Source organism: Motacilla alba, chromosome 6 (genome assembly GCF_015832195.1).
Source record: "Motacilla alba alba isolate MOTALB_02 chromosome 6, Motacilla_alba_V1.0_pri, whole genome shotgun sequence".
NCBI lineage: Eukaryota > Metazoa > Chordata > Aves > Passeriformes > Motacillidae > Motacilla > Motacilla alba.
The window spans coordinates 18,489,077-18,513,015 of NC_052021.1; the positions used below are offsets into that span (position 1 = coordinate 18,489,077).

Genomic DNA, 23,939 nt, shown 5'->3' on the forward strand with positions numbered 1-23,939 from the left:
TTTGAATCACTCTGAAATAAAGTAGCAAAACACCCAGAGACTAAGTGCAGTGGTTATTTTGTCCTCTGAGGCCAGAATTCTTGGTCTCAAATTGGCATGTGTTCATTAGGAGGAAGTTTGCAGAAGTTCTTGATATATTATTGTCTTTCAGAACGGACTCTGAATAGGTCTTTGGAGAGCATTAGAAGAGCACACAATTATTATACAGACTCTTTTTGAGGTTTAAGATCATCTGCCTTTCATATACTTAATAAAAATACGCCTCTAAAGTTGTTTAAGAAACTGTGGAGATAGAAAAGATGCTACTCCAGTGCCTCAGTGCTCTTCCTGGTTTATTAGCAACTCCAGTACCTGTGTATGATGATACAGAGAGGAGCTGTTTGCTTTACTTTAATGATTAGGTAGGTTTATGGTTATTTTTATTGCTACACATATGAACTGTCATGGTGGCTGTAATTAGAGACACACTAAAATGCTGTTCCTTCTATTCCATCTGAGGTTCAAAAGAAATCTGTCCTGGCCAGCTTTGATTCTCTGTGGAATTCATTCTATGGGCAAAAAAATGGACTCAGATGGCACTGAACAGCATGAAGCAAAGACCAGTGCAACAGCTTATGATAGCATGAGATGCCACAACAGTTGTGGGTTCAAAAAGGAAATTCTCTTAAAAAATGAAAAAAACAAATATTGTAAAATGAAGAATTACAGCAGGACAAATCAGACAGACACATATACGAAAGCTCTCTCAATAATGGCAAGCTAACCTATTTGAAAAGAAAGTAGTAGGTCCAATGCAATGGGATGCAGTCCCAAAGTGAAAAATCAAAAAGAAACACCTATATTAGCAGAATATTCTGTTACAGACTGACCTATGCAAACATTGCTGGCTAACTCATATCAATATCCTGTTGACAGGATTCCAGCATCCTCTGTGTTGGCCACTTCAGCTAGACAATGATTGAAACAGTTCCTTGATCTGATCCAAGGGGTCATTTCCTTTGTTTCATTAACAGCTCTTGATGAGAGCTCCTCATCCCGCAGATCCAGTCCTCAGGCTCAAATATATGCTTTCAGAGTGTGGCCAAGTAAATCTTGAGTCCAATTGAAAAAGATTGAAAGATTTTGTGCACTTTGCTTGATGGATACCATGGTGATTAGACAACCTCAGGCAGCCTGGTGTGTGTGGGTATGCTGCCTTCCATTAACGTGTCATGTCACATCATGGAACAAATTGAAGAAAACATGTTCAGGCTGGCTACTGCCAAAAAATCAAGGTGCTTTTGCTGTGGGTATCCAGAACAAATGGAAACTATGCTTGAAAACTCACAGCTGCTCTTCCTTTGCTATTTTCTCCATCACCCCCTCTGTCAGGACTCTGAGCTGCTGGGACAACTGGAAGGGATTCCACATGGCAGCAAGCAGCAGAATCACAGATGTCGGGTGTGTTAACAAAGGGAAACACGCCTGCACCAGTTATTTAATGCTTTCCTTCCTTGGTGTTAAGGAATACTGTGGGAAACCATTCGGCATTCTAGTCTTGCTCCTTTTTTATTCCACTCCATCTCTCTTTCCTTTTCCATGTAAAGTAATGTGTTATGATACAGAGATGCTGGTCCATTTTAAAAGCATATTTTCTGGATTTTACTGGAGGGACACTATAGCTTAGCCCTGTTACCAACTCAGAGAGATGCAAGGAGGCAAAGAAAAAAGCCTTGGGACATATACTCAAATCTCTTGTGTACATCAGGAAGGATAGTGCTGAAGTAGTCTCTACATTACTTGTATCATTGCTGAAATCTGAGTAAGAAACTGGAGGAGGAGATTCTTCCATAGGTTGTATATTCTCTGAAGCACTGTAAGTCCCAGTGGAGATACTGTAGTATTTGTAAAAGTGCCAGAGGAACTGGGATGCTACAGGAGGAAAAACAATCCTACAAAGCTCATGAAAGAGGTCATTGTGGGAGAGTTTGGCTCTCTGAGCAGCGAGTTTTGGACTGGGTGACCCTAAATGAAGGGCTCCAATATTCACTGGATGATATTGCCTGGTCCTCTGGTTATCTCAGTCACTGGAGGGGTGTTTGTTGATAAAGTTTCTTTACTGAGGCAGCACTGCTGGAATTTTTCCTATGTAAGTATTCATGGGGCATGAACAAAACATGCTGGGCAGCCTGGCTTTGTCATTGTTGCATATTCTGATACACTCAGCTGTGTCTTAAAATACCTTTGACGTGTGTGATGATAACTTAGAAAGCTCCTAAGCAACCTCTGAAAATGGCTAGGTCTCACTCTCTGAAGGTGGAGCATGTGGAGGAGAAGCAAATGCAGTCAGAGCAAGAGGAAAGGGTAAAGTATGTCCAATTTCCATCCAATATTCTTGCATCTCCTGTCTGTCTGTATCCTGTATAAGCATGTTGGACTTTATTAAAAGGAAACCATGGTGAGTTTCCTCCAAATGATCTACTAGAGAACATAGGTAGTGGAGCAGAAGAAACTTTTTTTGTCTTTCCTTCCAGGTGTCCAGGTGTAAAATAGGATTTTCAGCAGACTAAATCTTCAAAAGAAAATATGCTGTAAGAGTGGAAAGGTTGAGCATCTTTATGAGGAATGAACTCCTGAAAAACACCAGCTGTTCCTTTGTGAAAATGTAGATTCAGTTCTCCATAGGAGTGGTAATTCAGGTAGTTCATGTCCCTGTTATTCCCTTTTGGCTGGGTCACCTGCTGACTTGCATTCTCATGATGTGCTGTGACCAGAGAACAGAATGATCCATTGTACTGGCACAGCAAAAATTTGATGTAGCCAGGGATTTTTTTTTTTTTTTTTACTAGTCAGTTTAACCATCAAAAGAGGGGACATGAAATGTGAAATATGTAACTTCCACGAGAAAGCCTGGTTAGTTTCTGGGTAGAAATGTTCAGTTTGTGGTTTTGGGTGTGTATGTGTGTGTTTGTTTTAGTGATAAGGAAGCTTTTGCTGTCAGACTGCTAGTCAAGGGCAGCTATGCCTTGTGAACAGTGGACAACTGGGCTCCTACAGCTCATTTATATTATTCCTTGCATGTACAAACATGTTGCACTTTACTTTTGAAGCCCTGTTGTCAGAAGCCAATTCTGAATGTAGATAGAGTGGAGTTACTTGAACAAACCGTGCCATTCCTATTCAAAGGAATTGCCACTTTCTTTATAATATGAGCAATACTGGTGACAGGACATTAGACCTAACTGCATCCCATTTTGGTGCCAGCTAATATTTGCACTTGCACACAAGGTATTAAAGAAGCTGAGACTTCTCTTGACATAAAGCACATGTTGCATCTTTAATGGAATATAAAAGGCATAAACAAGCTAATCCCTTCTTTGGGATTAGAAATGTAGGGTTTTTCTTCTTTTACATCTAAAAGCACTGAAAGTCATGAGACATCTTCACAAACACCAGGTTAAACAACCATTCAGCATTCATTTCCATGCAGATTCCCCAAAACAGATTACATTATCTGCCTGTGAAAACAGTCCTTTGGCGCATGTGCACAGTTCTGTGGAAAGCTGAAAGCTTTCAGCCTCTGACAGAGGCATTCAGAAATCTCATCTGTGCATGGTAGGGTTGTGCCTGCCAAAGTGAGTGGAAAGATGTTTATAGACAAAAGAAGAATGGCACTAAAATACAAATTTAGATAGCTGAAGTAAGAAAGTTAAATATGTTACCACCCTTTTTTCTTTAATCCCTTATATATAGATACAGGGTTGTAAAAACTTTTTTTAACTCCTTCAACATGAATTTAAGTATCTACATTATGGTTTAAGATAGAATCTTAGAATCTTATAAGATCTAACCTATGTTATCTTTCTGATGGCTGAGGCCTGAAGTCTTTCCTATGGAGGCAGTGGTAATGATAGGCAGTTAGCAGAAACAGCACCTCAGTGCAGAGGCACTTTGCTAGTAAAATCATCACTATGCCTGATCAAGTGACAGCCAAGGCATTCAGCTTTTACTGTGTACTAACGTCTGCCTACATCACAGCCCAAATTAATCTTATGGGAGGGATCTGAAACAAGACTGCCTTTCTCACTGAATCCTTGCAGCACCACAAGTTCTGGTAGATGCCATTCCCCTGCATTGTCTGTCTCTATTGAGCTTTCAGACTCCTGCACCCCTGGTTCCCCTCACACAGAGCCCTTAGTGAATTAGATTAATTTGAATATATCCTTGAAAGCTTTAGGTGATTGACAACAAATGTGAGGTGGACAACAAATGTAAGGTGGTTGCTGATTGGCAGCTTGTGTAAATGTGGTCTTCATTGCTCTGTAGAAATCAAGACCTCTGCCATAACATGTTTTTTTTTGATTTCCTTCCCTTTTATTTGTCACTAGCCTTGTTTATCAGTCTAAAGCATATCAGATGAACCAGGTCAGGGGCAACATGGGGTTGCTTAAAGGTGTTGATGCCATAGGGGGAAGCAGCAGAACCAGCATGTGAAGTATTCAAGGGCTGACTTCGAACTATGTGAATTTGTGATATGCAAGCTGCACCAGGAAAGGGAATGTGAGGTTACTGCAGTCACTCAAGCCTGTGAAGATATTTGTCATTCCAAAACCATGCTGTTGAGGGCTTTGGTTCAGGGGGAGCATCAGGGAGGTAAAATAGAAAGTGGAATGTAGTTTCTCAGGATTGCTATAAAGAGGCACAAGTAACATCATGACAAACTCATCTATGTATCCCTCAGGGAAGAGATGGAAACAGTACACATAACATTACCCCTGATCTCTTGGTGTGAATTTTGCAGGGTTTGTATAAATCTGTTCAGTGTACATGGATATCAGCTTAGGTTGGGACTCATGTGTTCAAGGGAAATCTGAAGTGCACTTTGGCCTCTCTTGGGCTCTTACTTTCTCTGTGAGCTTGCTGGCACCTGACCTTGGCCCATGTACCCCAAGTCTCTCTGTGGGTTCAGCTAAGCAAGGGTTTGCAGAATGAGGAGCGAGGAAGAGATCCCATCTACATGTCCCTCTTCTGGCTGCAGAAAATCAAAACCATCCTCTTTTGGTGATGAGTATCCTTAAATGCCACCATCTACTAGCGGGATGCCAGGGAGAGTGGTTTTTGCAGTGGTGCCACTCCTGCGGCCTGTGGGGCTGTTTCCAGCCATAGCTTAGAGCTCTGGGTTTGCCTAGACAGTTCCAATGTCAAGACATGTTCAATGCCACTGAACATTTTTCATGTCCAGTGATTAATTTTTACTTTTACAGCATTTTTCCATGATTTTCTTCTCCTTGGCTATCTAGGGAAGTCATGCCTCAATAACACCTGCCTGGAAGTGCAGGCTGGGCTGGAACTGATGTCCTCTTGACTTGCTTGGATCCATTCTCATCTCTTGGGATCTTCAGTATTAATTATCTGTTTTCTCCTTTTTTGAACTTTTGCCTTTTCCAGTCCAGTCCTTTAGCTGTACTATCACCTAGCAGTGAATGCAGATGCAGAAGAAGGTTTTGTTCAAAATTTATTTCCCTGATGCCCAAAGATGGACAAAACTAATAAAAACCTGAATAAGCACCTGCTGTAGTGCTGGGAAATTTCTGACATGATCCACATGTTCACATGGTCTGACACTGTGATTAGGGGAGGCAAGGGTTCATTTGGTAGCATCATAAAATGGTTTGGGTGGAAAAGAACCTTAGAGATCATCTAGTTTCAACCTCTCTGTTGTGGGCAGGGGCACTTTTCACTAGACCATGTTCCTCAGAGCCCAAACCAGCCCTGAACATTTGCAGGGGTGGGGTACTCCCAACTTCTCTGGGCAACTTCTTGCAGTGCCTCATCAGTTCCAGTACCTCACCAGTTCCAGTGCCTCACATATCATGTTCCTTTGGCATTCGATTGTCTAAACCACATAGGAAAAATTCTAGTCTGAGTTACGTGTTGAGTTACAGCTTAGTGTGTCACTGCTTTAGTATCTTATTCTATTTTCTCTGTGACTGAAGGATTTCTAAGTTTCTCAAGTCACCAGTAGGACCCAAATCCAGCAATGTTTAGACAAAATCCAGCAATGTTTAGACAGCAATGTTTAGACAATGTTTAGATGTTTTTTAGACAACATCCAGCAATGTTTAGACAACATCTTTTTTCTTTCAGGACTCTCCCCCATGAAGTCCTTTATGATCAGCAATAGGAGGTCATTCTTTCACCCTGGCAGCCTCAACAGGAGTGAAATACAAGCACTTTTACCAGCACTTACCACCAATAGCTAACAGCTTAGTTGGGGCTTCAGTATTTACTTGAAGTTGTGAGGATGCAAGACTTAGGGAAGCCCAGTCTGATCATTATTTGCTTCTGAGACAAATGTCCATGGAAGAGGTTAGTATAGTCCCTGGCTTTTGTGTGATGCTGGAGCAGGGTTTGAGGGAGTAGGGATGTACGGGGCCATAGGGGAGGGAATGACAGGATCAGAAGTGAGAAGATTTAAATAGCTGTAGGAGGACACTGATGGCCACAGAACAGGGGCAGGGACGCCTTTGGCTACAGCAAAAGTGGCATGACAGGTTAAAGGAGAAAGGAAATGCAAAACTGAGGGTCACGCTTAAACTACAGACTATGAAGTGCCATGTCTGGGGGTGGACATGTAGGGACTGATGCTAAATGAGTAGGTATATTTTATAAAGCATATTTGAGGGCTCTTAGGCTAAGGAAATTTTAGCTGGAGTTTCAGATGTCAGGTCAGACAAGGGGACAGAGATATAGCAGAGCAGCAATGTTAGCCTGAGCAGAGAGCCAGTAAAAGGGCTTGGCTCATTCTACAGAGCTACCAAGCTCATGCAGCATTTTCCAAAGAAGCCCTGTAGCAATCAGGTGCCTCTTGCAGTTGATCCCATGGGCTGGGCATCCATATCCCCTTGGCTCTTCAGACTATCCTCGTCTCTTCAGTGAGCTCTTGCTATCCCACTTGGTGTGATAAAAGAAACTGCTAAAACTGGAGGCTGCTGAGTGTTATGCTGCCTCTATTCAAATCTCTAATGAGCTCCTCCTTGTAGCTCTAGGTTTAATTAGTTTTCATTGCAATATTAATGATCCAAACAAACCATTTTAACTTTCCTGTTGCACAGCTGGAATCTTCTTATTTAGTATTGTACTCTATAAGGGAATCACACCAACTTCCTTTCCCCTCCCCCATTTCTGCCATTAATATGCATTAAAATCACAGTCTCACTGGCACAGAATTTCAGACCTGCTATAAAACTCTAATAATTTCTAAAAATGGCAAGGCTGAACTGGTGACAGAGCCTTATCCAAATAATGCATAGATAGATTTCTCCTAGAGTTTGATGGAAATGATGATGAATATTTAATTTATTTATTTACAGTCTATCAGCATTTACAAAGATTTGTTTATTCCTTTGAGCATGCATAAAATCTCTCTTGAACTCCTTAGTATTAGAGAAGAAATGTCTAATCTGTCAATCTTTAGCAAAAATGCCTGCTTTCTCTCTTTATTTTCCCCTCAGGAGCAGGGCACACCCTGCCCTTCCCAGTGTAGGTCTGAAGACTGCCTGCCTCAAAGTCTTCTCCTATCACAATGGACTAGATGAATTTCACATTGCCCTCTGAAATTCCCAATAGTGAAGATTTAGAGGAGAGTCCTTTTGTTACCCTCTGGTGTGTTTCACCTCTTGGACTCACTGTGACTTGTGAAGGCTTAAATAAATTGGATTGTAGATAATCTGAGTATCTTCCTGTTGAAGGATGCTAGAGAAGACTAGACTCGCTGAAAGACTGATGTGGAATCTTGTCAGTACCTTCTTCTTTCTAAACCATAGAAAGAATAAAAAAGTTGGTAACAAGAAAGCTCCAGAGTTTCTTGTTTAAACTCCTCCTCAGAGCTGGTCTGTTGCTGTCACAAGATCTGATCAGTTTTGGCTTTTTCCTGTTTAGAAATTGATGTTTTCTAGAAGCTTGAAGTGCTGTCAGCAGCTGGATAAAAGGATTTGCCAGCTATACTGCACAAGAGAGGTCAAGACACAACTGTGAAAGTGTAAAATAGATTCAGAACCACTTGCAAAAAGTAATTTTCATTGGGACTTACTCTCATAAGTGCTGACATTGTTTTTGAAAATAGGACTTTCGAGTGTGCCCATGAAGATAAAGAAATGCTGTGTGATTGCTTGCTCTGTTGTTGCCTGCAGGGTCTAAGTTCAAGAGAGGAACAAGTGGCTTGATTGCAGAGCACATCCCCGTGACCCGTGTAGTAGAGAGCTGGAGGTGCCTCCCCTGGAGCCCCTGCAGTGCTTCCTCCTGCATGACCCCAACCTGCCCCTGCTCCAAGAGGGCTGTCCTCACAGACCACTTTTCTTTAGGAAGTCATCAAGCCACATGGCAGCTAAACTCACAATTCTATCCTTAAGTCAAGAATTTATGGTTCCATAGATTTGTTTAGAAACTAAAGCAATTCAGTGAATGCAGGAAAGCAATTGTATCGTGAAGGTCTCTGGCTGCTGCTGGTGTTGGGAGAATCCTCTAGGACAGAGGTTGTATACTGATGGTCAGGACTTCACTCAGTGGTCCCAAGGTTTCTCCAGCTGTGTGGTATTGTAAAAATAAAAATCTCCACCTCCACCCATGTGTTTAAATACCATTTCTTTTTCTGCCTGCCTAGGTGCCTGAATAGAGACATTTAGTGTGTGGGTATCCTGACTCATGGGGACTCATGGCCCACGGCACATTTCTCTGCAGCAGCAGTTTCTTGAAGATTCTTATCAGTGAGCTGATTTTCCTAATGCTCTTGTGCTGGTTTACTTCATATTTATCATTCATTTATTGAACGGGAGTGTAAGGGTGAATGGTAACCTACAAAAGCACATTGTCAAGCTGACAGGTGTTTGTCCAAAGTACTCCTGCTGAAAAGTTGTTGATAACTTTACAATAACTAACTTGTTTGCTCCCATGTGGGAGAAAATAAGAGGATATGCTATCCCTTCAGAAATCATAAAAGTAGATGGGGTAGAGGAGCAGCCATGGAAATGAGGGATGCTATCTCCTTGCTCATCTGCAAAAAGTGAGATGAGGTTGACGTGAACTGAAAGCCCTATCAGAATCATATCCTGACAGGGTGATACAGCCTGCACCCACAGGAAGGTGTGGCATCATGGAGGATATAGGGAGCACAGCTGGGCTGTGCCCAAGTTGGGAAGGACACCTTCAAGAAAGGAATATAACAGCAACAGGGAGATAACTTCCCTGACGTTTCATGTCACCAGAGTCACCTTTGTGTTTTGTTGCAGTTGGCAATACCACAGCATGAAAATGAGCAGTTGAAATGCGCTTCTTACTCTAAATGCAACTGTTATTTAAGATTAAAATTGGTAAGATCTCTTATCACGGCCAGCTAACCACAGCTTATCAAAAAAATATCACCCTTACTTGGTTTCCAGGGACTTATTGTCTTCCCTTGGCTGCCAACATAATTATGTGTGGTTTCTTCCTAACTCAGTTCTGCCAGAAAGATGAACTTTAGTTTAAGTTCTTTTCAGGATGACTTTCAGTCTGTTCTGTTTCTTCAGAATCACTCCTGAGGCATCCAAAGAGGCCAGCAAGATTCAGAGAGGGGAGATGGGCACTAAGGTTAAGCCAGAAAACTGCTGGGCACTAACACCCTCACTGCCTTGTCAGCAATCAGCACAGCATGTGTAATTGCAGCTTCAGTGACCTGCTCTGCTCTTTCTTCAGCCAGCAGCTCCTTAGTCAAAATACTGCTGTAAAGCTAAAATCAAAGGGATTATACCAAGGGATGGATCTGCTTTAACAGAATAGTTTTCTAAATTGAATTAGATTGCCGTTCTAAGTGTGCTTCTTTCAGTGGGAGAAGTGTGATTTTACCTCTTTCTATTCCTTGTATCTCTGCAAAACTCAACCACCTGAGAGGGGATAGCTTCATGCCTCTCCATATCTGGACATTTCCACTAAAACTGAGCCAACTTTTGATAGCAAAATGTAGATTTTTCGGTGATGTTTAAATTAGGAGCCTTGGTTAATTAACTGCTCCCAGACTAAATCACATGGCCCTTAGAGAAACATCATATTATCTCATACCCAAGCACATCTTTCATTGTTGGTGGGGCTGACAGCATCTCTTGAAGAGACAAGACTTCAGGAGAGCAGATGCTTTATAATATTTCTATTTGCTTGCCATTTTGAATCTTTGCAACACCAGCTGTTTTCTTCTTTAGCAGCTGCAAACATAACTCATGGTTTTGTGGGGGACTGAGGACTGACAGCCTTATGTAGAAACCATTTAATAGCACTTTTCTCCCTTTAAATTAAATGAAATTTATTTCTTGTGCTGAAACAAACATAAAAATTGATATGTTTTGAGCATAAGTTGGTGTTGCTGCATGAAATGCTGAATCTTCTATCTCCCCATGGAAGCACAAGGGCCAGCAACCTTGCCATAGGTACAGCAACTAAAGACAGAATCACAGGCACTCACCTGCAATTTCAGCAAGAGCATTTCTGAAGACAAATAGTACTGCAGGAACCAGATGCATTTATGGTTGGTCATGGATAAAGAATAATTATATTAAAGGTGTAGAGTTGACTGGGCAGGTTTCCTATTCTGGAACAGGAATCTCCTCTGAAAATCTTTAGCCGTTTGGCTTGTGATTGAAAGCTGCATGATGTTTCCACATTGGAGCTCATTGCAGGGAAAAGCTTAAAGCTGTCAGTTGTTCCAAAAGCTAATGGAGACATTAAAAATATAGCAGCTTACTGGGGAGAAAACAGGGTGTGTGGGGAGCACGTGTTACTAGCATATGCTGTAACTGGACTGTAAGTGGTCTCCACATATTCATGAATGATGGCTGACCTCTACTCTGCTAGGGCACATGTGTGCATGTCCATCATGACAACACACTCTGAACTGACTCTGTCAGAGGCTCTTGGGAACATAATCCCGATATCTGCCTCCAAATATAACTCTGCTGGTCTGCAATATAAGGCAGTGAGGAGAGCTGCTGCATCCCAGAGCCATTTGGAAGCTGCTGCAGTGATATTCACAGGGATCTCAGTGCTTGGTTGATGACCTTCTTCACTAAGAGGCAAATGTCTGCAGCTTGTAAAAGAAAAAGATGCCCCTGAATGCCTTTCCACTTTTAAAAGCTCCTCAGTGCCGGCTCAGCAGAGCAAGTGAAAGCCACAAGTGGCAGTTCTTACTGTGTTTGTACTGTAAGAATGTATGCAGCCATGCATCTGGACAGGGAGGCTTGTCCCAAGCAGGGGACTGGGAATAATTCTTGGAACTGCCTCCAACTTAGAGCCAGAGGTTTGACCTGAGCCAAATCACTAACTAGGAACTGTTTCAAAGTCAGTTCCTGTGGAAATAAGGCCAGTAACACCTCTCTGCCTCAGTGTCCTCCTTTTTAATCTGTTTGTAAAACAAGACCGCAGAGCAGTTCACAAGGCATTGGGAAAGACTCATTCATTTGTATTTTAAAGAACGTCAGGATCCTTGGAGAAAAGTTCCTTATTAGAGCAATAATGAATACAAAAAATAGGAACAATTCTGTTATCATAGGGAAATTGCAGAGATTTGGTCAGCATCACTTGACTATAGCTTTATTTGTCCTGTGGATTACAACAAAAGAACAAATCATCCTCTCTAAGTGTTTTTGAATATAGAGGATGAAAGTTATATATTGAGATCTTTTAAAAGAAAATTAAAACTTTAACTCTGAGGTGTGTGTAATAAAATGGCACTTTAATTCTCTAGTGAGCCATGCAAGCTTCTTCTGTTAATTTATTCACTTCTTTTCTTTTTGTGCTTCATGTAATATTCTGAAATTATTAATGTGGCAATATATTTGACCACAAAAACCTGCCTTCTAGTGTTGTTAAGATTGTGAATTAACTCCACAATGGAAGGCATTTCTTACTTCAAGGCAAAGAGATCACACTTGTGATAAAATGATTAACATGACGATATGCAAGAACTTCTAGCAGGAGGTTTTCTCAGGTGTCTAGCCATGATATGTCTGTAGGCTTAGGTCTGTCCAGCCTGTGGTATTTCAGCAGTCAGTATTGTGTTTCTGTAGTGCAGACACCTATGAACACCACACCTGAGCTGCTGTGACCCCTGGAACACAGCACAATTCTCCCTGAGCAGCACTGCAAGCACTAGTGTGCTTGGGACACCTTCCAGTGCCCAGGGAGGGTGCTCGGTGCCAGGCTGAGGTCTCTGCATCACACCTCCCAGAGCAGCACACTGCAAAATCCACTTGGTAAGCAGGCACCTCAGCCCTTAAATGACTTGTATGTCATGTGTCTTAGCTGGGTAACCCAAAACCCAGCAGCAGCCAACAGAAAGGAATTTGGTGGGATGAGTTCAGTTCAGTGCAATCTAAACCATACCTTCATAATCCTACAAATACTAAGATGTGGTCCTAGAAATGCCCCACCAATTTCATTTGTACCTCTGAGCTGCAGCATCAAAGTCTGGCACTGCACCTTGTAGTGATTGTGGCATAAAGCCTTGACTTGCCAGTGCCAGCCTAGGTTGTAAGTACCTTTTCTCATTGCACTCATTTTGTTATCCCTGCATTTAGGCCCTTCTAGGACTCATCCTGCACCGGTGGTACAGCTTACACTGAATGCGCAGTGTAATTAATAGATACAAGTTCAGGACTCCCTCTCTGTGGGGTTTTGGCAAAAAATAGGCAAAAATTAAGAGGAAACCAGGGTTTTGTTAGGGGTAGTTGCTAGCGTTAATAACAGGTACAAAGAATGGGAGTGGTTAAGGAGAAGCTAAGCTGAATGGTGTATTCTACACACAGCATCAGGAATTACTGAGACCTTGGCTCTGCTGTGGATGTAGCATGCACTCCTGGGGCAGCCTGGAAAGGCTGTCTTGGCAGAGAGCTATAAGGAGCAGGATTTTCCAAAATTTGTGCTTTTCTCAAGCACAGTGTCGCTCTGTTGGCTCTGGGATGTGTGTCTCCATGCTGGTGGGCTACACTCATGCCTGCAAAATATCTGCTTCATGCTCAGCGGTTAGAAAGGCACACACAAGACTGGGAAAGGGACCAAGAATAGTATTGTGTCCCACATCAATCCATTCTGAATAGTCTGTGGTAGTTGCTGTCACCTCAAAGCAGTTGTAAGTGCAGATTAAAGAAAGTTCAGTGAGTAGAAGTGTAGAGAAATACAGAGTATTTTCTTATCAGAAAGACCCTCAGCTCCAGTGCTGTTGTGTGAGCCTTCACTTGATACCTGAGCTCCCTGACTCTTGGCACGGGCAAAAGACTGTTTGGTTGGTGTTGTCTTTGCCAGGGGCTGGGCAGAGGCAGATTGCATCACCCTAACCCTTTGCTGGATTTCTTCTTGAGAAGAATGAGGTAAAGTTAAGGTGAATTTTTCACTCAGTGAAGAAGAGTTGACTATAACTACTCACTCCCTGCACTCTCAGACAGAGAGCTGCTGAAGTGGGGTCAAGCCATAGCCACCCTCTCCTCTGTCCTCCAGTCCTTGTGCTCAGCACACTGAGAGCTGAGCACATGCACTTGTTACAGGACTGTTAAATAAACACTGAAAGGAAGCAGACTTCAAGACTCTTTTAGCTGGAAAGAAGCACCTGTCTTTTTGGGCAAAGGCAGTGTTTGTTCGTCACTGCTGTCAGAAGCAGGGGCTCTGCCCAAAAGGCCCTTTAGGCACTTAATTGTGTTGGGGAGCTGTGAGGTCATGATGCAGCACCCATAGTGCTGGCAGCCTGGGGCAAGGGGAGGTGGGTTTGATGTCAGCCCTGGGCTGTCACTGCCAGCACCACTCAGCACCCCTGGCTCGCTCCACAGCCATCTCACACTGTTCCGGCCACGGCGGGGGAAGGACAGCGCTGGTACAGGCAGATTTCTCTCTGCAGACAACTGGGTAGGTGTCTCTTTAGTTCTTCTTTCTGAGTGAAATTCTGATTATGAAATAAAATACAACCTGCTTTGCATATATGAACTTGTTACTGGTGAGGGCTGGCACCCTGTCTTGCTCAAATTTGCCAGGAGTTTCAGTGTCCACCACCTCTCTCCCTCTTTCCAGCCTAGCTCTGAAATCCTGAAGCATTGCAGAGGTCAGGAATGACACTCTGGTCTTAGGGCAAAAGCTCAGGGCAAAGGCTGGTCGGGGTGTGGTGCATGCCCAGCCCCACAGGCACAACAGGGCTGTGCACGGGGCTTCTGCAACAGGGTGACAGCTCAGCATGGTTTGCTTTGGAAGGTTGGAAGGAAGTCACTTAGAGGAGAAAATGTATTTAGGTGCTTTAGATTTGATCTTATGCAATCTTAATCTGCTCATATTTCCTGCTGGAAAATTTACAATGAATACACAGATATTCATAATGAATAAGACCAGACCTGCAAATTTTAGAGGAAAAACAATGACTTTGCTTGTACTGCTGCTCCCAGTTTTCTCTTTATTATTTTCTTAAATTTTTAGAATTTTCTCATTATCCCTGCTCCCTTTAAATATCCTCTGGTGTGTATTTTATTTGCATTTCCTTGCTCAGGGGATCTCAGTCATTGCTGGGTTTCTGTCCCCTTTCTAGGGCCAAAGTCCTGCCACCTCTCTTCAGCTGTCTCAGCGCTTGGTGCCTGGGCTAAGCCACTCAGGATGGCTTCCTCTCTTGTCTGCCAGGTGTCCTGAGCTTGTGATTCTTCCTTACAGGAAGAAGGGCATGTCAGATATCCCAGAGGTGTCTGCTAACCTCCAGGGATGAGGAAAGGAGCCAAGATCAGTTTAAACTTGTAAAAGGTGAGGAGTGGGTGTGATGGTTTTGTCCACTGATCTCTCCTTCTTGCTCATACAGGGTATCTGGCACTAGAGCTGTTCCCTACCTCACATTGTAAACTATTTCTGCATCCAACACTGAAACAAGTGTTCTCAAGTGTCTCTGTCCCCTGAGGGTGAATTGGTGCATTCCTGGGCCCTCGCAATAATAATAAATAACATCTTCTATTTATAGAGCTTCAAAGTTTCCCAAAGAGCCACCTTTGGGATGGAACATACCAACAGTTAGTGCATAGCAACCCTAGACAACAACTTAAGACACATGAAGGTATCCAGTTGAATCTGAAGCTGAGATTTCTGTTGGCAGAAGATAATTGCAGAAGTTATTAATTATTGTTTTTGTTTATGCAGCTCTAGACTCAAGAGCAATAGGCACTTTTAAAATATGACCAGCAGTTAGAAAAAAATCACAAACGTATTACAATCATACCACAGTAATTTGCAGAAGGCAGAATGTGCTAGTAAAAATGCTCCCTTGGAGGTTTTTCCATCTAGGACTCAGCATAAACTATTGCATAGTCCATAATGCCAGAAGAAGAGAAATATGGCTTTTTCATAAGTTCCCAGTATAAACTTGAGCATATAGTTTGGTTGCTCCAAAGCTAACAACACATCTACATAAGCATGTTGTAGGTGTTTAAAGGTGAGATCTGGGAAGAATACCAATGCAAGTATTTGATATGAATCTCTGTGTATTTTGCAGGGTGGTTTTGTTCAAATTGACAGTGGGATTGACAAGGATTTTTTTGTCTTAAGCAACAGGACCATGTGTGCATAGGCCTGGCTTTATAGATCATCTCTAACTGCAAGGTTAGGTGTTTGTTCACTCTGGTACCAGCCAGAGTGGAAACCACTGATATACTGGATGAGTATTATTAAAATCTCCTGGACTTCACAAACTAATGTAGCTCAAATAGTACACAGAAGCACTGTGTGATTATGTTGGAAGTATTTTGTAGGAGCAGTGAATCTGCAAATGATTTTTGAAGGAACTATGAAATTCATCACTAGAATTTTTTTACATTGATGCCCAAATAAGTGATAAAGCTGTGAAAGGTGCAAAGAAAGATGTGAGTCAGCACACTGGAATGAACCATTCATCAAGGCACCTAATGCTGAACAATATAAAAATATTCTTTTTAAAGAGTGTTCCGTTTTTACACATTTCGATGCACAGCACCCATTCCTTGCTTTCTTCTGCTCTTCCCTTACTAGCATGGAAATTTTGAATTTTTTCCTTCTGTTGTTTTCCTAAAAATCTGTAGTCTTTCAGAAAGGGTAGAGATGTTTTGTTTGGGTTTTTTTCCAATGGAGATGTTTCTTGCTTGTCATGCTCAACTAAGCTGGAAAAAGACTAGTCCAAGGTCTCATTAGCATCCCTTCTGTGAGGACAGCACAAACTCTGTCTGAAGCAATAAGCAAGCAGAGCATGTTCCAGCTCCCACTCATATCTATGGAATGGTTTCTGTTGATTAGAGCTGGCTCAGCTGCTCATGCCAGGCTGCTTCTGCAGTAAACATCCATTTCCAAAATACCCGGCTTTTGTGCACCACTTTGAAATGCGTGAGATGCTGCTGTCCTTCAACAGGACTGGAATATGGAAATCAGAGGGACCTGTGATCCCAAATGACATGGGCACTGTTAAAAGTGTTGCCAGTGAAGACATCAAACCTTGCCTCTTTGTTCAGGCCTGCCTGCATCTGCAGTCATTTTCTGAATGGATGTGGGAACACTGGATGTAGGAATTGCTGCTGTGTTTTCAAACAGCAATACTTTCTGTCACTAACTAAAAGACTGCAATGAACATGCAGTTTGAGCTTGCAGTGCTTAAACACTTCAGTCTGCTCTGCATTGAGTGTAAACACTCCTGAAATCAAGGACAATATCTGTATGGGTGTTGTTATGGATCAGCTGGAAGCCTTGATTTTGTGAACATGTTTAGCTTTGTTCCTAAGAGTCCCTAATCTCTGAAAGAAGATAATCGTGTACCTGTTTGCTGCATTAGAATTTTCACCAGCAATAATTTCTTCATTGTTTTATGTTTATCTTATTTTATCTAAAACACTTCTGTAAAGTTTAAAGGAAACCAGCTGTGACTTTTTTGAAAAGACAATATTTATCTCTTTACCCCCATTATATTTTATTCAAATATTTGACAGTGTGAATTTTCTAATGCATTTAGCAGACTAGAAACATTAAAAAATGCCTGAAGGAAGTGGTTTATAGGATCATAATTCAAACCACATGCCTTTTCCTTAACAGAACGAGAGTAAAGAATTATTTTGTTTGCGTTTGTCGATTTATTGATACCAGCCACTTTAGTAACATTTTGTATGGTTACTTTCAGTCCCAGGAATCACTTTACTACTAGGAATAGTCTCTGATTACCTGGGACTCATCTAATTAATCATCATTAACAGGCTGTGACATAGTTTTTAGGCCCAGGAGAATTCTTAGGGTTTTCTCTGATGGCATCTTCCTATCTACTTCACATATATCACTGAGTCCATTCTCCAAGTTCAGCTGCAGGGAAAGAATGAAAATCCATCCCTAGCCTCCCAGTTCACCCAGTTCCCTGGGCAGGTTTTCCATGGATCTCTCAGGTGGTCCTGGGCAGTGTCAGCCAGCCCAGGTGTGCTGTGCACGGAGGAGCTGGGCTGATTCCTGCAGCGCAGCAGCACCAAGTTCTGTCTCTGAGTGCCCTGTTTCTGTTTCCTTGCTTTTCTGCAGTGGTTGCTTTTCTGTTCCTCATTCGGCTCCTTTCTTCTCAGTCATTATTTAGCACTGTTCTGCAGAGAAGCACATTTGCTATCTTTCAGGCCAGGTTTTAGCTGTTCTTGGCCTTGCTGTGGTTGCATGGGTTCCTCCTGCTAACACTGATAATCTCACTCCTTGTTAATCTTCCATTCCTGACATCAGCAAAGCCTTCAACAATTACACATTGGATTTTTCTGAAAAGATGGGCATGAGCTTCTCGTTCTCTCTCTCGTGCTTTCTGGTTTACTGAATGCTGATTTTAGATTGCTTACTTTTCTTAAATGTGGCTTAAAGTCATATCATTTTGGAGAGACAGTATTATAATTATTCAGATTACTGAAATGAGAAATGCAAACAGCTGTGTTGCTTCTTGCAGTTAAGGGGTGTGCTCTGTTCTGCTGGAGGACAGGAAGCAGGTTAGGCAAGTGTGCTGTGCCTGCATACTCCTGGTACCTGTTTTTCTGCCAAGACATGGAAAAAACAAATATTTTTCAAAACCTTTGTGGTTTCCAATAATCATTTCCTGAGAAGGATTCTGAACTTGGAAGAAAGTTGGTTTGAGAAGGAGGAAGAGCAAATTTAAATTTCTTCCCTGTCTGATTCACATCTGGGCTGAAACCTTTCTCCTAAACCAGCTGGCCTCCCCTTCACTGTCCACTGGTGCTCCAGTACAAAACCATGCGAGGAGATATTTTGCACCCCAATATCTTCTGAACCCATTTTGCAGGACTCTTGAGTTTTTGAGATAATGCAGGCATGTTTTGATACTTCATTGACTTCTGAGGAATCAATTTGTATTATAAAATTATTTTCTTCTGCTGCGCTTCACTCTTTCTTCTTCTTGCCCCACAGAAAGTGTATTCTACAAACCAGAAAATAAAAACCCATGTAATTCAGGCAACTCATTAGACTATAACAAGTTTTAATGTTTTATCTTTTCTCTCTTCACCTGTCTTCACCTCTCTTCACGCAGAGATAAAAACACATTTGTACCACAGTACCTCTGCAGTACCCCTGAACTGCAGCATAACACAACTTCCTCTTGTAGTGCAGCATACCACAATTTCCTCTTGTCATTTCCCAGCATCTGGGGGGAGTCAGCCCTGCTCTCACTGCCCAAACCCCATCTCTCTGCTGTGAAGGAACCTGGGACAGGATAAGGATGGTGACTCTGTGGAAACTTCCATGGGAATTCATCCAATGTGTTGTGTAAGGTGCAAAATACTGCACGAAATCTGGATGGAGGTGTGTGGGGCTGAAGCAAATACCGAACTGTCTGGTTCACCTTGTCTGTGGTGGGGTGAGAGAGTGCAAAGGACTGAGAGCAGCCATGTGACACCTCCGGATTGACTGGACTTCTGGCTGCCTGGGCTCTCATACGATCCCCTAAAAATAGCCCCTTATGGTTCCCATCATTGTTTGTCCAGCTATTTTAATTAGCCTGTGGTCTCTGGTTTTTGCATTGCAATTTGTAAATGGGAAATATTTACACTAGGCCAGTGACCCCACATTCTTCCAACCTTTTCTTAAATTAGATGGATTATAGCTATGTTTATAAATTACCTAATGCATTTGGCTTAGCATCTTTAAATGTCGCTGGCTTCTATATAATGTTTTTAATGAGAACTAATTTTAGATCACTCTGACTATTTACCCATATTTTTTCCCACATCTGATAGGTCACAAGTGTACTCATTTCTTAAACTTTAGTTTAGGAAAGACTGGTTTATTGCATGTCCTGGCACAGGTTGAACCTCTCCTGCAAATTGCAAGGTGCTGTCAGTTTTTGCGGGTATATCCTGATGAGAAGGGAAAGATTTCCAAGAAAAATCAATGCTCAGAAGGCAGATAGGTACTTAGCATGTTTTTTTGGCTATTTTAGGTAGTGCAAACCCTTTGACAAATGGGCTCAGGTAGAAGAGTGCTTTGCAGGTTTAATCTTAATTTGTAGAGTAATTTAGCCCTCTTCTGCTGTTTAACATTCTCTGTAGTTTCTTTATTGCCACATCTGTCTTCCTCTCTTGGCAGAGTGTTTAGTAATGAAGCAGTTATGCAGAAGCATCTTTCTGGGGTTCCTCAGGTGTGATCACTGTAGTGAGGTGGCTGTGGTACTGGTAAAATGTGACTGCTCCTGACTGAAACGTCAGTTGGATTTGGGGAAATATGCAGGATGAGGTTGTGACTGACATCCTTGCCAAAAGTGTCCCTGAGGCTGTGTTTTTAGAGTCTACATTCTAGTCCCCAAAAGCCAAAAGAGAGATGCTGAGCCCCAGACTGGTGCCATGGTCGGGCACTTCACAGAGTTTTGGGATGAGTGTTCCAGGCTGGAATCCAGACAAGTTCTTTCTGAGTCAGCTGAGTCTGGGTGCTATTGATGGCACAGCAGCAGGGAGAGGAGAGCAGGAGATCAGAAATTCTTTTAAAATTGCATTTAAGGTCTTATTCATAGATGGACAAAAAGATGGTGGAACCAATGTCTGCCAGTGATCGTAAATGCAGTCAGAGTCAAAATGTAGCAAAGTTTGTTGGTTTCATAAGAAATCTGATTTCAGAGAAGAAACATAACAATTTTTTTAGGAAATAATATTTTTACTACTTTCTGAGGGCAGAATGAAAATAATTTTGTCATTTTATTATATTAAACACCATATTATAAAATTATGAGAGATGAAATTAAGGAAATATTTCTTTTTCTTGAACCCTTCTCGGACTTCTTCCAGAACTTCCTTTTGCAGAGACTTTTGACTTTGCTAGGCTTTATTCAAAGCTTCAATAAGGACAAATAGGAAAAAAAATGCAATGGCTTAAAAAAGTTCTCTCCTTGTCAGAATTCTAGGAGTCCCTGGAGTTGGGACCAATGAACTTTATCTTCTGGGCAAGGTTTGAACCCTAAGGAGTAGTCCTGGAGAGAGGCTGGGGATGAGTCCTGCATCTATCTCATTACACAGATTCTGCATGAAGGGGATAAGCAGCTCTTCCAGAAAGGTGGAGAAATGTCCCCAGGGAAGGAAGCCATAGGATTGCTAATGGTTCTCAGGTACTGAGGATCTTTATGTCCTCACATACATCTTCTCAGCTGGGTTTGTCAGGACAATCTGGTTCAAACCAGGATGTGTAAGTGGCTGGGCACTGACAGAGAGGAATATGATGTGTCATTTCCCCTGGTGCCACGTGCAGCTCAGCCTGTGATGGCTAGGAGGGGGTGCTGGGCAGAAAATGTACCCTTGATCTTGTTCCCCCTTGGGAGAAACAATCCCGTATTAGCAATTCATTGCTTCACTGCTTTTGCTCAACTGATATGACCCAGAGGCTGCTCTGTCCAGCCAATGTTCTACACTCACCTGCGCTCCTTGTCCAGTGCCCGACATCAAGTTATTCCACTCACTCTGACAATTGCCAATAAATCATTCAATCTGTTGTTGCCAGGTAAGAACTGAACCTGTGTTCCTCTGCTGGACAAAAAGTGCTGTAAGCAAACAACTGAAAATGCAATATAGTCTATTGCTCTCATGGGTTCCTAAACAGACGCCTTGCTTGTTAATGCCTTGAGAATTATAAAACATTTAATTTCTACAGCCAAAACAGTTTGATGCTTGAGTTTTCCTAGTCCAGGGTGATGTTTTAATTTCTGTTTATAATCAGTTCCACTCTTTGGTTTCCATGTACCAGGGACTTTTTGCGTGTGATTGGTGCATTGACCCCTTGGGGTCTGCATACTGCTTCTCTGGGATTTGCAGCTAAGTTAACAAAGGAAAAAAACTCTCACTGTCAGTAGGGCAGAACTCCATTTATTTCCCCAGAGGAAGTGTTGGGATGGGATACAAATCAGAAAAGGCTGAAAGCTACTGCTCTTGCATAAGGCTCTCTTGTCAGAACTCCAGCATTGCCAAGCATACAAAGTTTCAAGTGTGTGTGTGAAAGATGGAGTTCATTATGCATACAAACATCCATACATTTTTCCACTGACCTATTTGTGCAAATTGCATACTGTTTTCATACAAGTTTAAAATTTCAGTCCAAACTGCTGTCTGAAAAAGTTCAGTGTGATCTGTTACTGCTTGACATTCACTGAAAGAAAGCAGCAGGAATTTTTGGTTTTTAAATTTCCTGGGAGTGGGATAACAACATCTTAGTGCCACTGGGTTGTGTTTCCTGTGTGTTATTCAGTAATTTTTCCCAGAAGTGGTTTTATTTTAATGACAGCCCATCTGATCCCAGAGTCTCATCTGAACACTGGATTAGCAAATATTTACTGCCACAGTATTTGAATAAGCTTAAGGCCTATCCCAAGATTTGAGTCCTTTCAAAGCTGGAGTCTGTGAACCACATTTATCCTGATGAATAGTGTTAACCCCAGTTGCTTTCATGTGAGAGGCCTGTTTTGGATTTTCCAAGCAATCAGCCAACCTTCCTGCATTAGCAGTTACCATTTCCATAGGGATCTTTCTGGTTGTGATTCAGCCTCTCAGCAGTTCACAAGTTCAAGGCTTACAGAAAACAGGGCTATACCTGCCTCTCTTCATAGACAGCAGAGATGGGTTTATTTTTAGCACAAGTATTCCAGAAATACATTCCTCCCCTCTTTAGAAATCTGTGGGAGAGACAGACACACATACATACAGTTTTGCCTACACGAGTGGCAATGGGAGCATGAAAACTACTTTTTCCACTGTCTCTTGTAGTCCCAAACATTTTTTTCAGTGTGCACCAGTTCTCTCCTATGTCTCAGTCCATAGGTGCCATGACTAATGATACACCAGACCTTTGTGCATAGGTGCTGTTACAGGTGCAGAGCATGAAGAACTGTTGGTACTCTGTAGTTCCAGGCCAGAGCTCAGCACTTAGATGTGCCTCGACGTTTGGCAAGACCAGCATTCAGTTTGGGATGAGTTAGAAATATTTGAGCACAAAAAGCCCAGACCAGGACTTCAGGAGAATCATCTTTGCAAAATCTTCCTGCTGGAACTTAAGGTGAAAAATACACCTTCCTCAGGTCAGGAATTCAAAGCTGAAGGTTTCTTTGGAGAAGGCAGGTCATTGTCCCTCCAAGGAGGAGTAAGCCTGGGCTGCTCTTGGATCTCAGGGGCAGTTAGTTCATCACAAGTGTCCTGGTGTTTGGAGATTCCCAGGCTGCAGAAACTTGCTGGTGCTATAGCAGTATAATTAGCAGGTCTTTTTAATGTATAAATGACTACTGGGCTCATGTGGAGTCCTGCTCTGCCATGGAAGCAGGAGTTGGGCTGTAATCACAGGAGATCCTGCTCTTCATTGTGCTGTAGGCTGTGGTTCATGGTGCTGAAACCCAGGAGAGTCCCATGACTCCAGTAAGGAGCTGTGTGCACTCAGCATGGCACAGGGTGCCATCCATTGTTCAGATCTGCAGTACAGAAATGCAGCTTGTTGACTCCATGGCATATTTCTCCCATTATCCAACATCCTATTGCAGTGCGCCAAATGAAACCCAATGCTGGCATGTGCCCTCCAGCAGGATGGCTGATCTTGTTTGCTTTGGAGGGACAGTGGAAGAGGTCCTTACTCCAAGAAGTCCAAGAACACTGGCTACATGTGTCCAGCCTTGATGATGAAATGAGCTATTTATGAAAAAGCACCCACAGGACAGCAATGTGTCACTCGTGTGCATATGTACGTAGTATTTTTAGTGGTGACCCTAATAAACACTTTGCCTCCCACCTGTAGGTACAAAACTGCAGCGCTCTGAGGTTTGAGTCACTGGCAGCAGCGAGCCCATGGCCCAGCATTGCTGTCTGTATTAGTTATCTCTGAAGAATTACCAATGGCCAATGTGAATGTAAAAATAGCTGATGACTGTTTGTTTCATCTGTCTGTTACTCGACACCGCGTGGTTATTCCAATACGTATGTTTGCCTCTTCCCCACCATGATCTCCGCTTGGTTTCCCCTTGCCTTATAACTATTTAAATACATTTTACTAACTTTGGATTCCTTGCTCGTTTCACTTCACCTGGCTGGGCAGGTCTGCGAGGATTCAAGAGTTAGCTCCTCCACTTTTATTGTTTTTGTTTATTTTTCAGTCATCGTTTTTATTAAAATAACCATGTTCAGAGGAAGAGTCCGACACACATAAGTAATGGGAACTGCTAATAGCAAGCAGGCTGCTCTAAAATGTGATGGGGCTTTGACTTAAGGGAAGAAAGCACAGCCCTGCATTGTCCCTGTCAGGAAGCTGGAGCACAGAAGGTAAGGGGGAAGCATCTGGGTGGCTTTAAAACAGGGAAATTGTGGAGAATGGTGGTTTCTGAATGTGTGAATGTGTATGCACTCAAGGATAAGTAATGTGATTGATCAGATAGGAGAAATAAAACATCATTTAAATCTTTTATTCAGTGATTAGAG

The 23,939-nt window shown here is 42.3% G+C and overlaps 1 protein-coding gene across 12 annotated transcripts in view; it reads left to right on the forward strand.

Annotated features, from left to right (window-relative positions):
• Positions 1–23,939, forward strand: part of C6H10orf71 (chromosome 6 C10orf71 homolog) — a 49,692-nt gene that overhangs the window by 3,556 nt on the left and 22,197 nt on the right. The window contains exons 1-3 of one of the 12 annotated variants that reach the window (XM_038140439.1): positions 13,829–13,899; positions 14,686–14,772; positions 23,618–23,783. The exons of 1 other annotated variant lie outside the window; for it this stretch is intronic. The gene's annotated coding sequence lies outside the window, so the exon portion shown is untranslated. 10 more of the 12 variants (XM_038140438.1, XM_038140443.1, XM_038140442.1 and 7 more) reach the window with 10 other exon arrangements.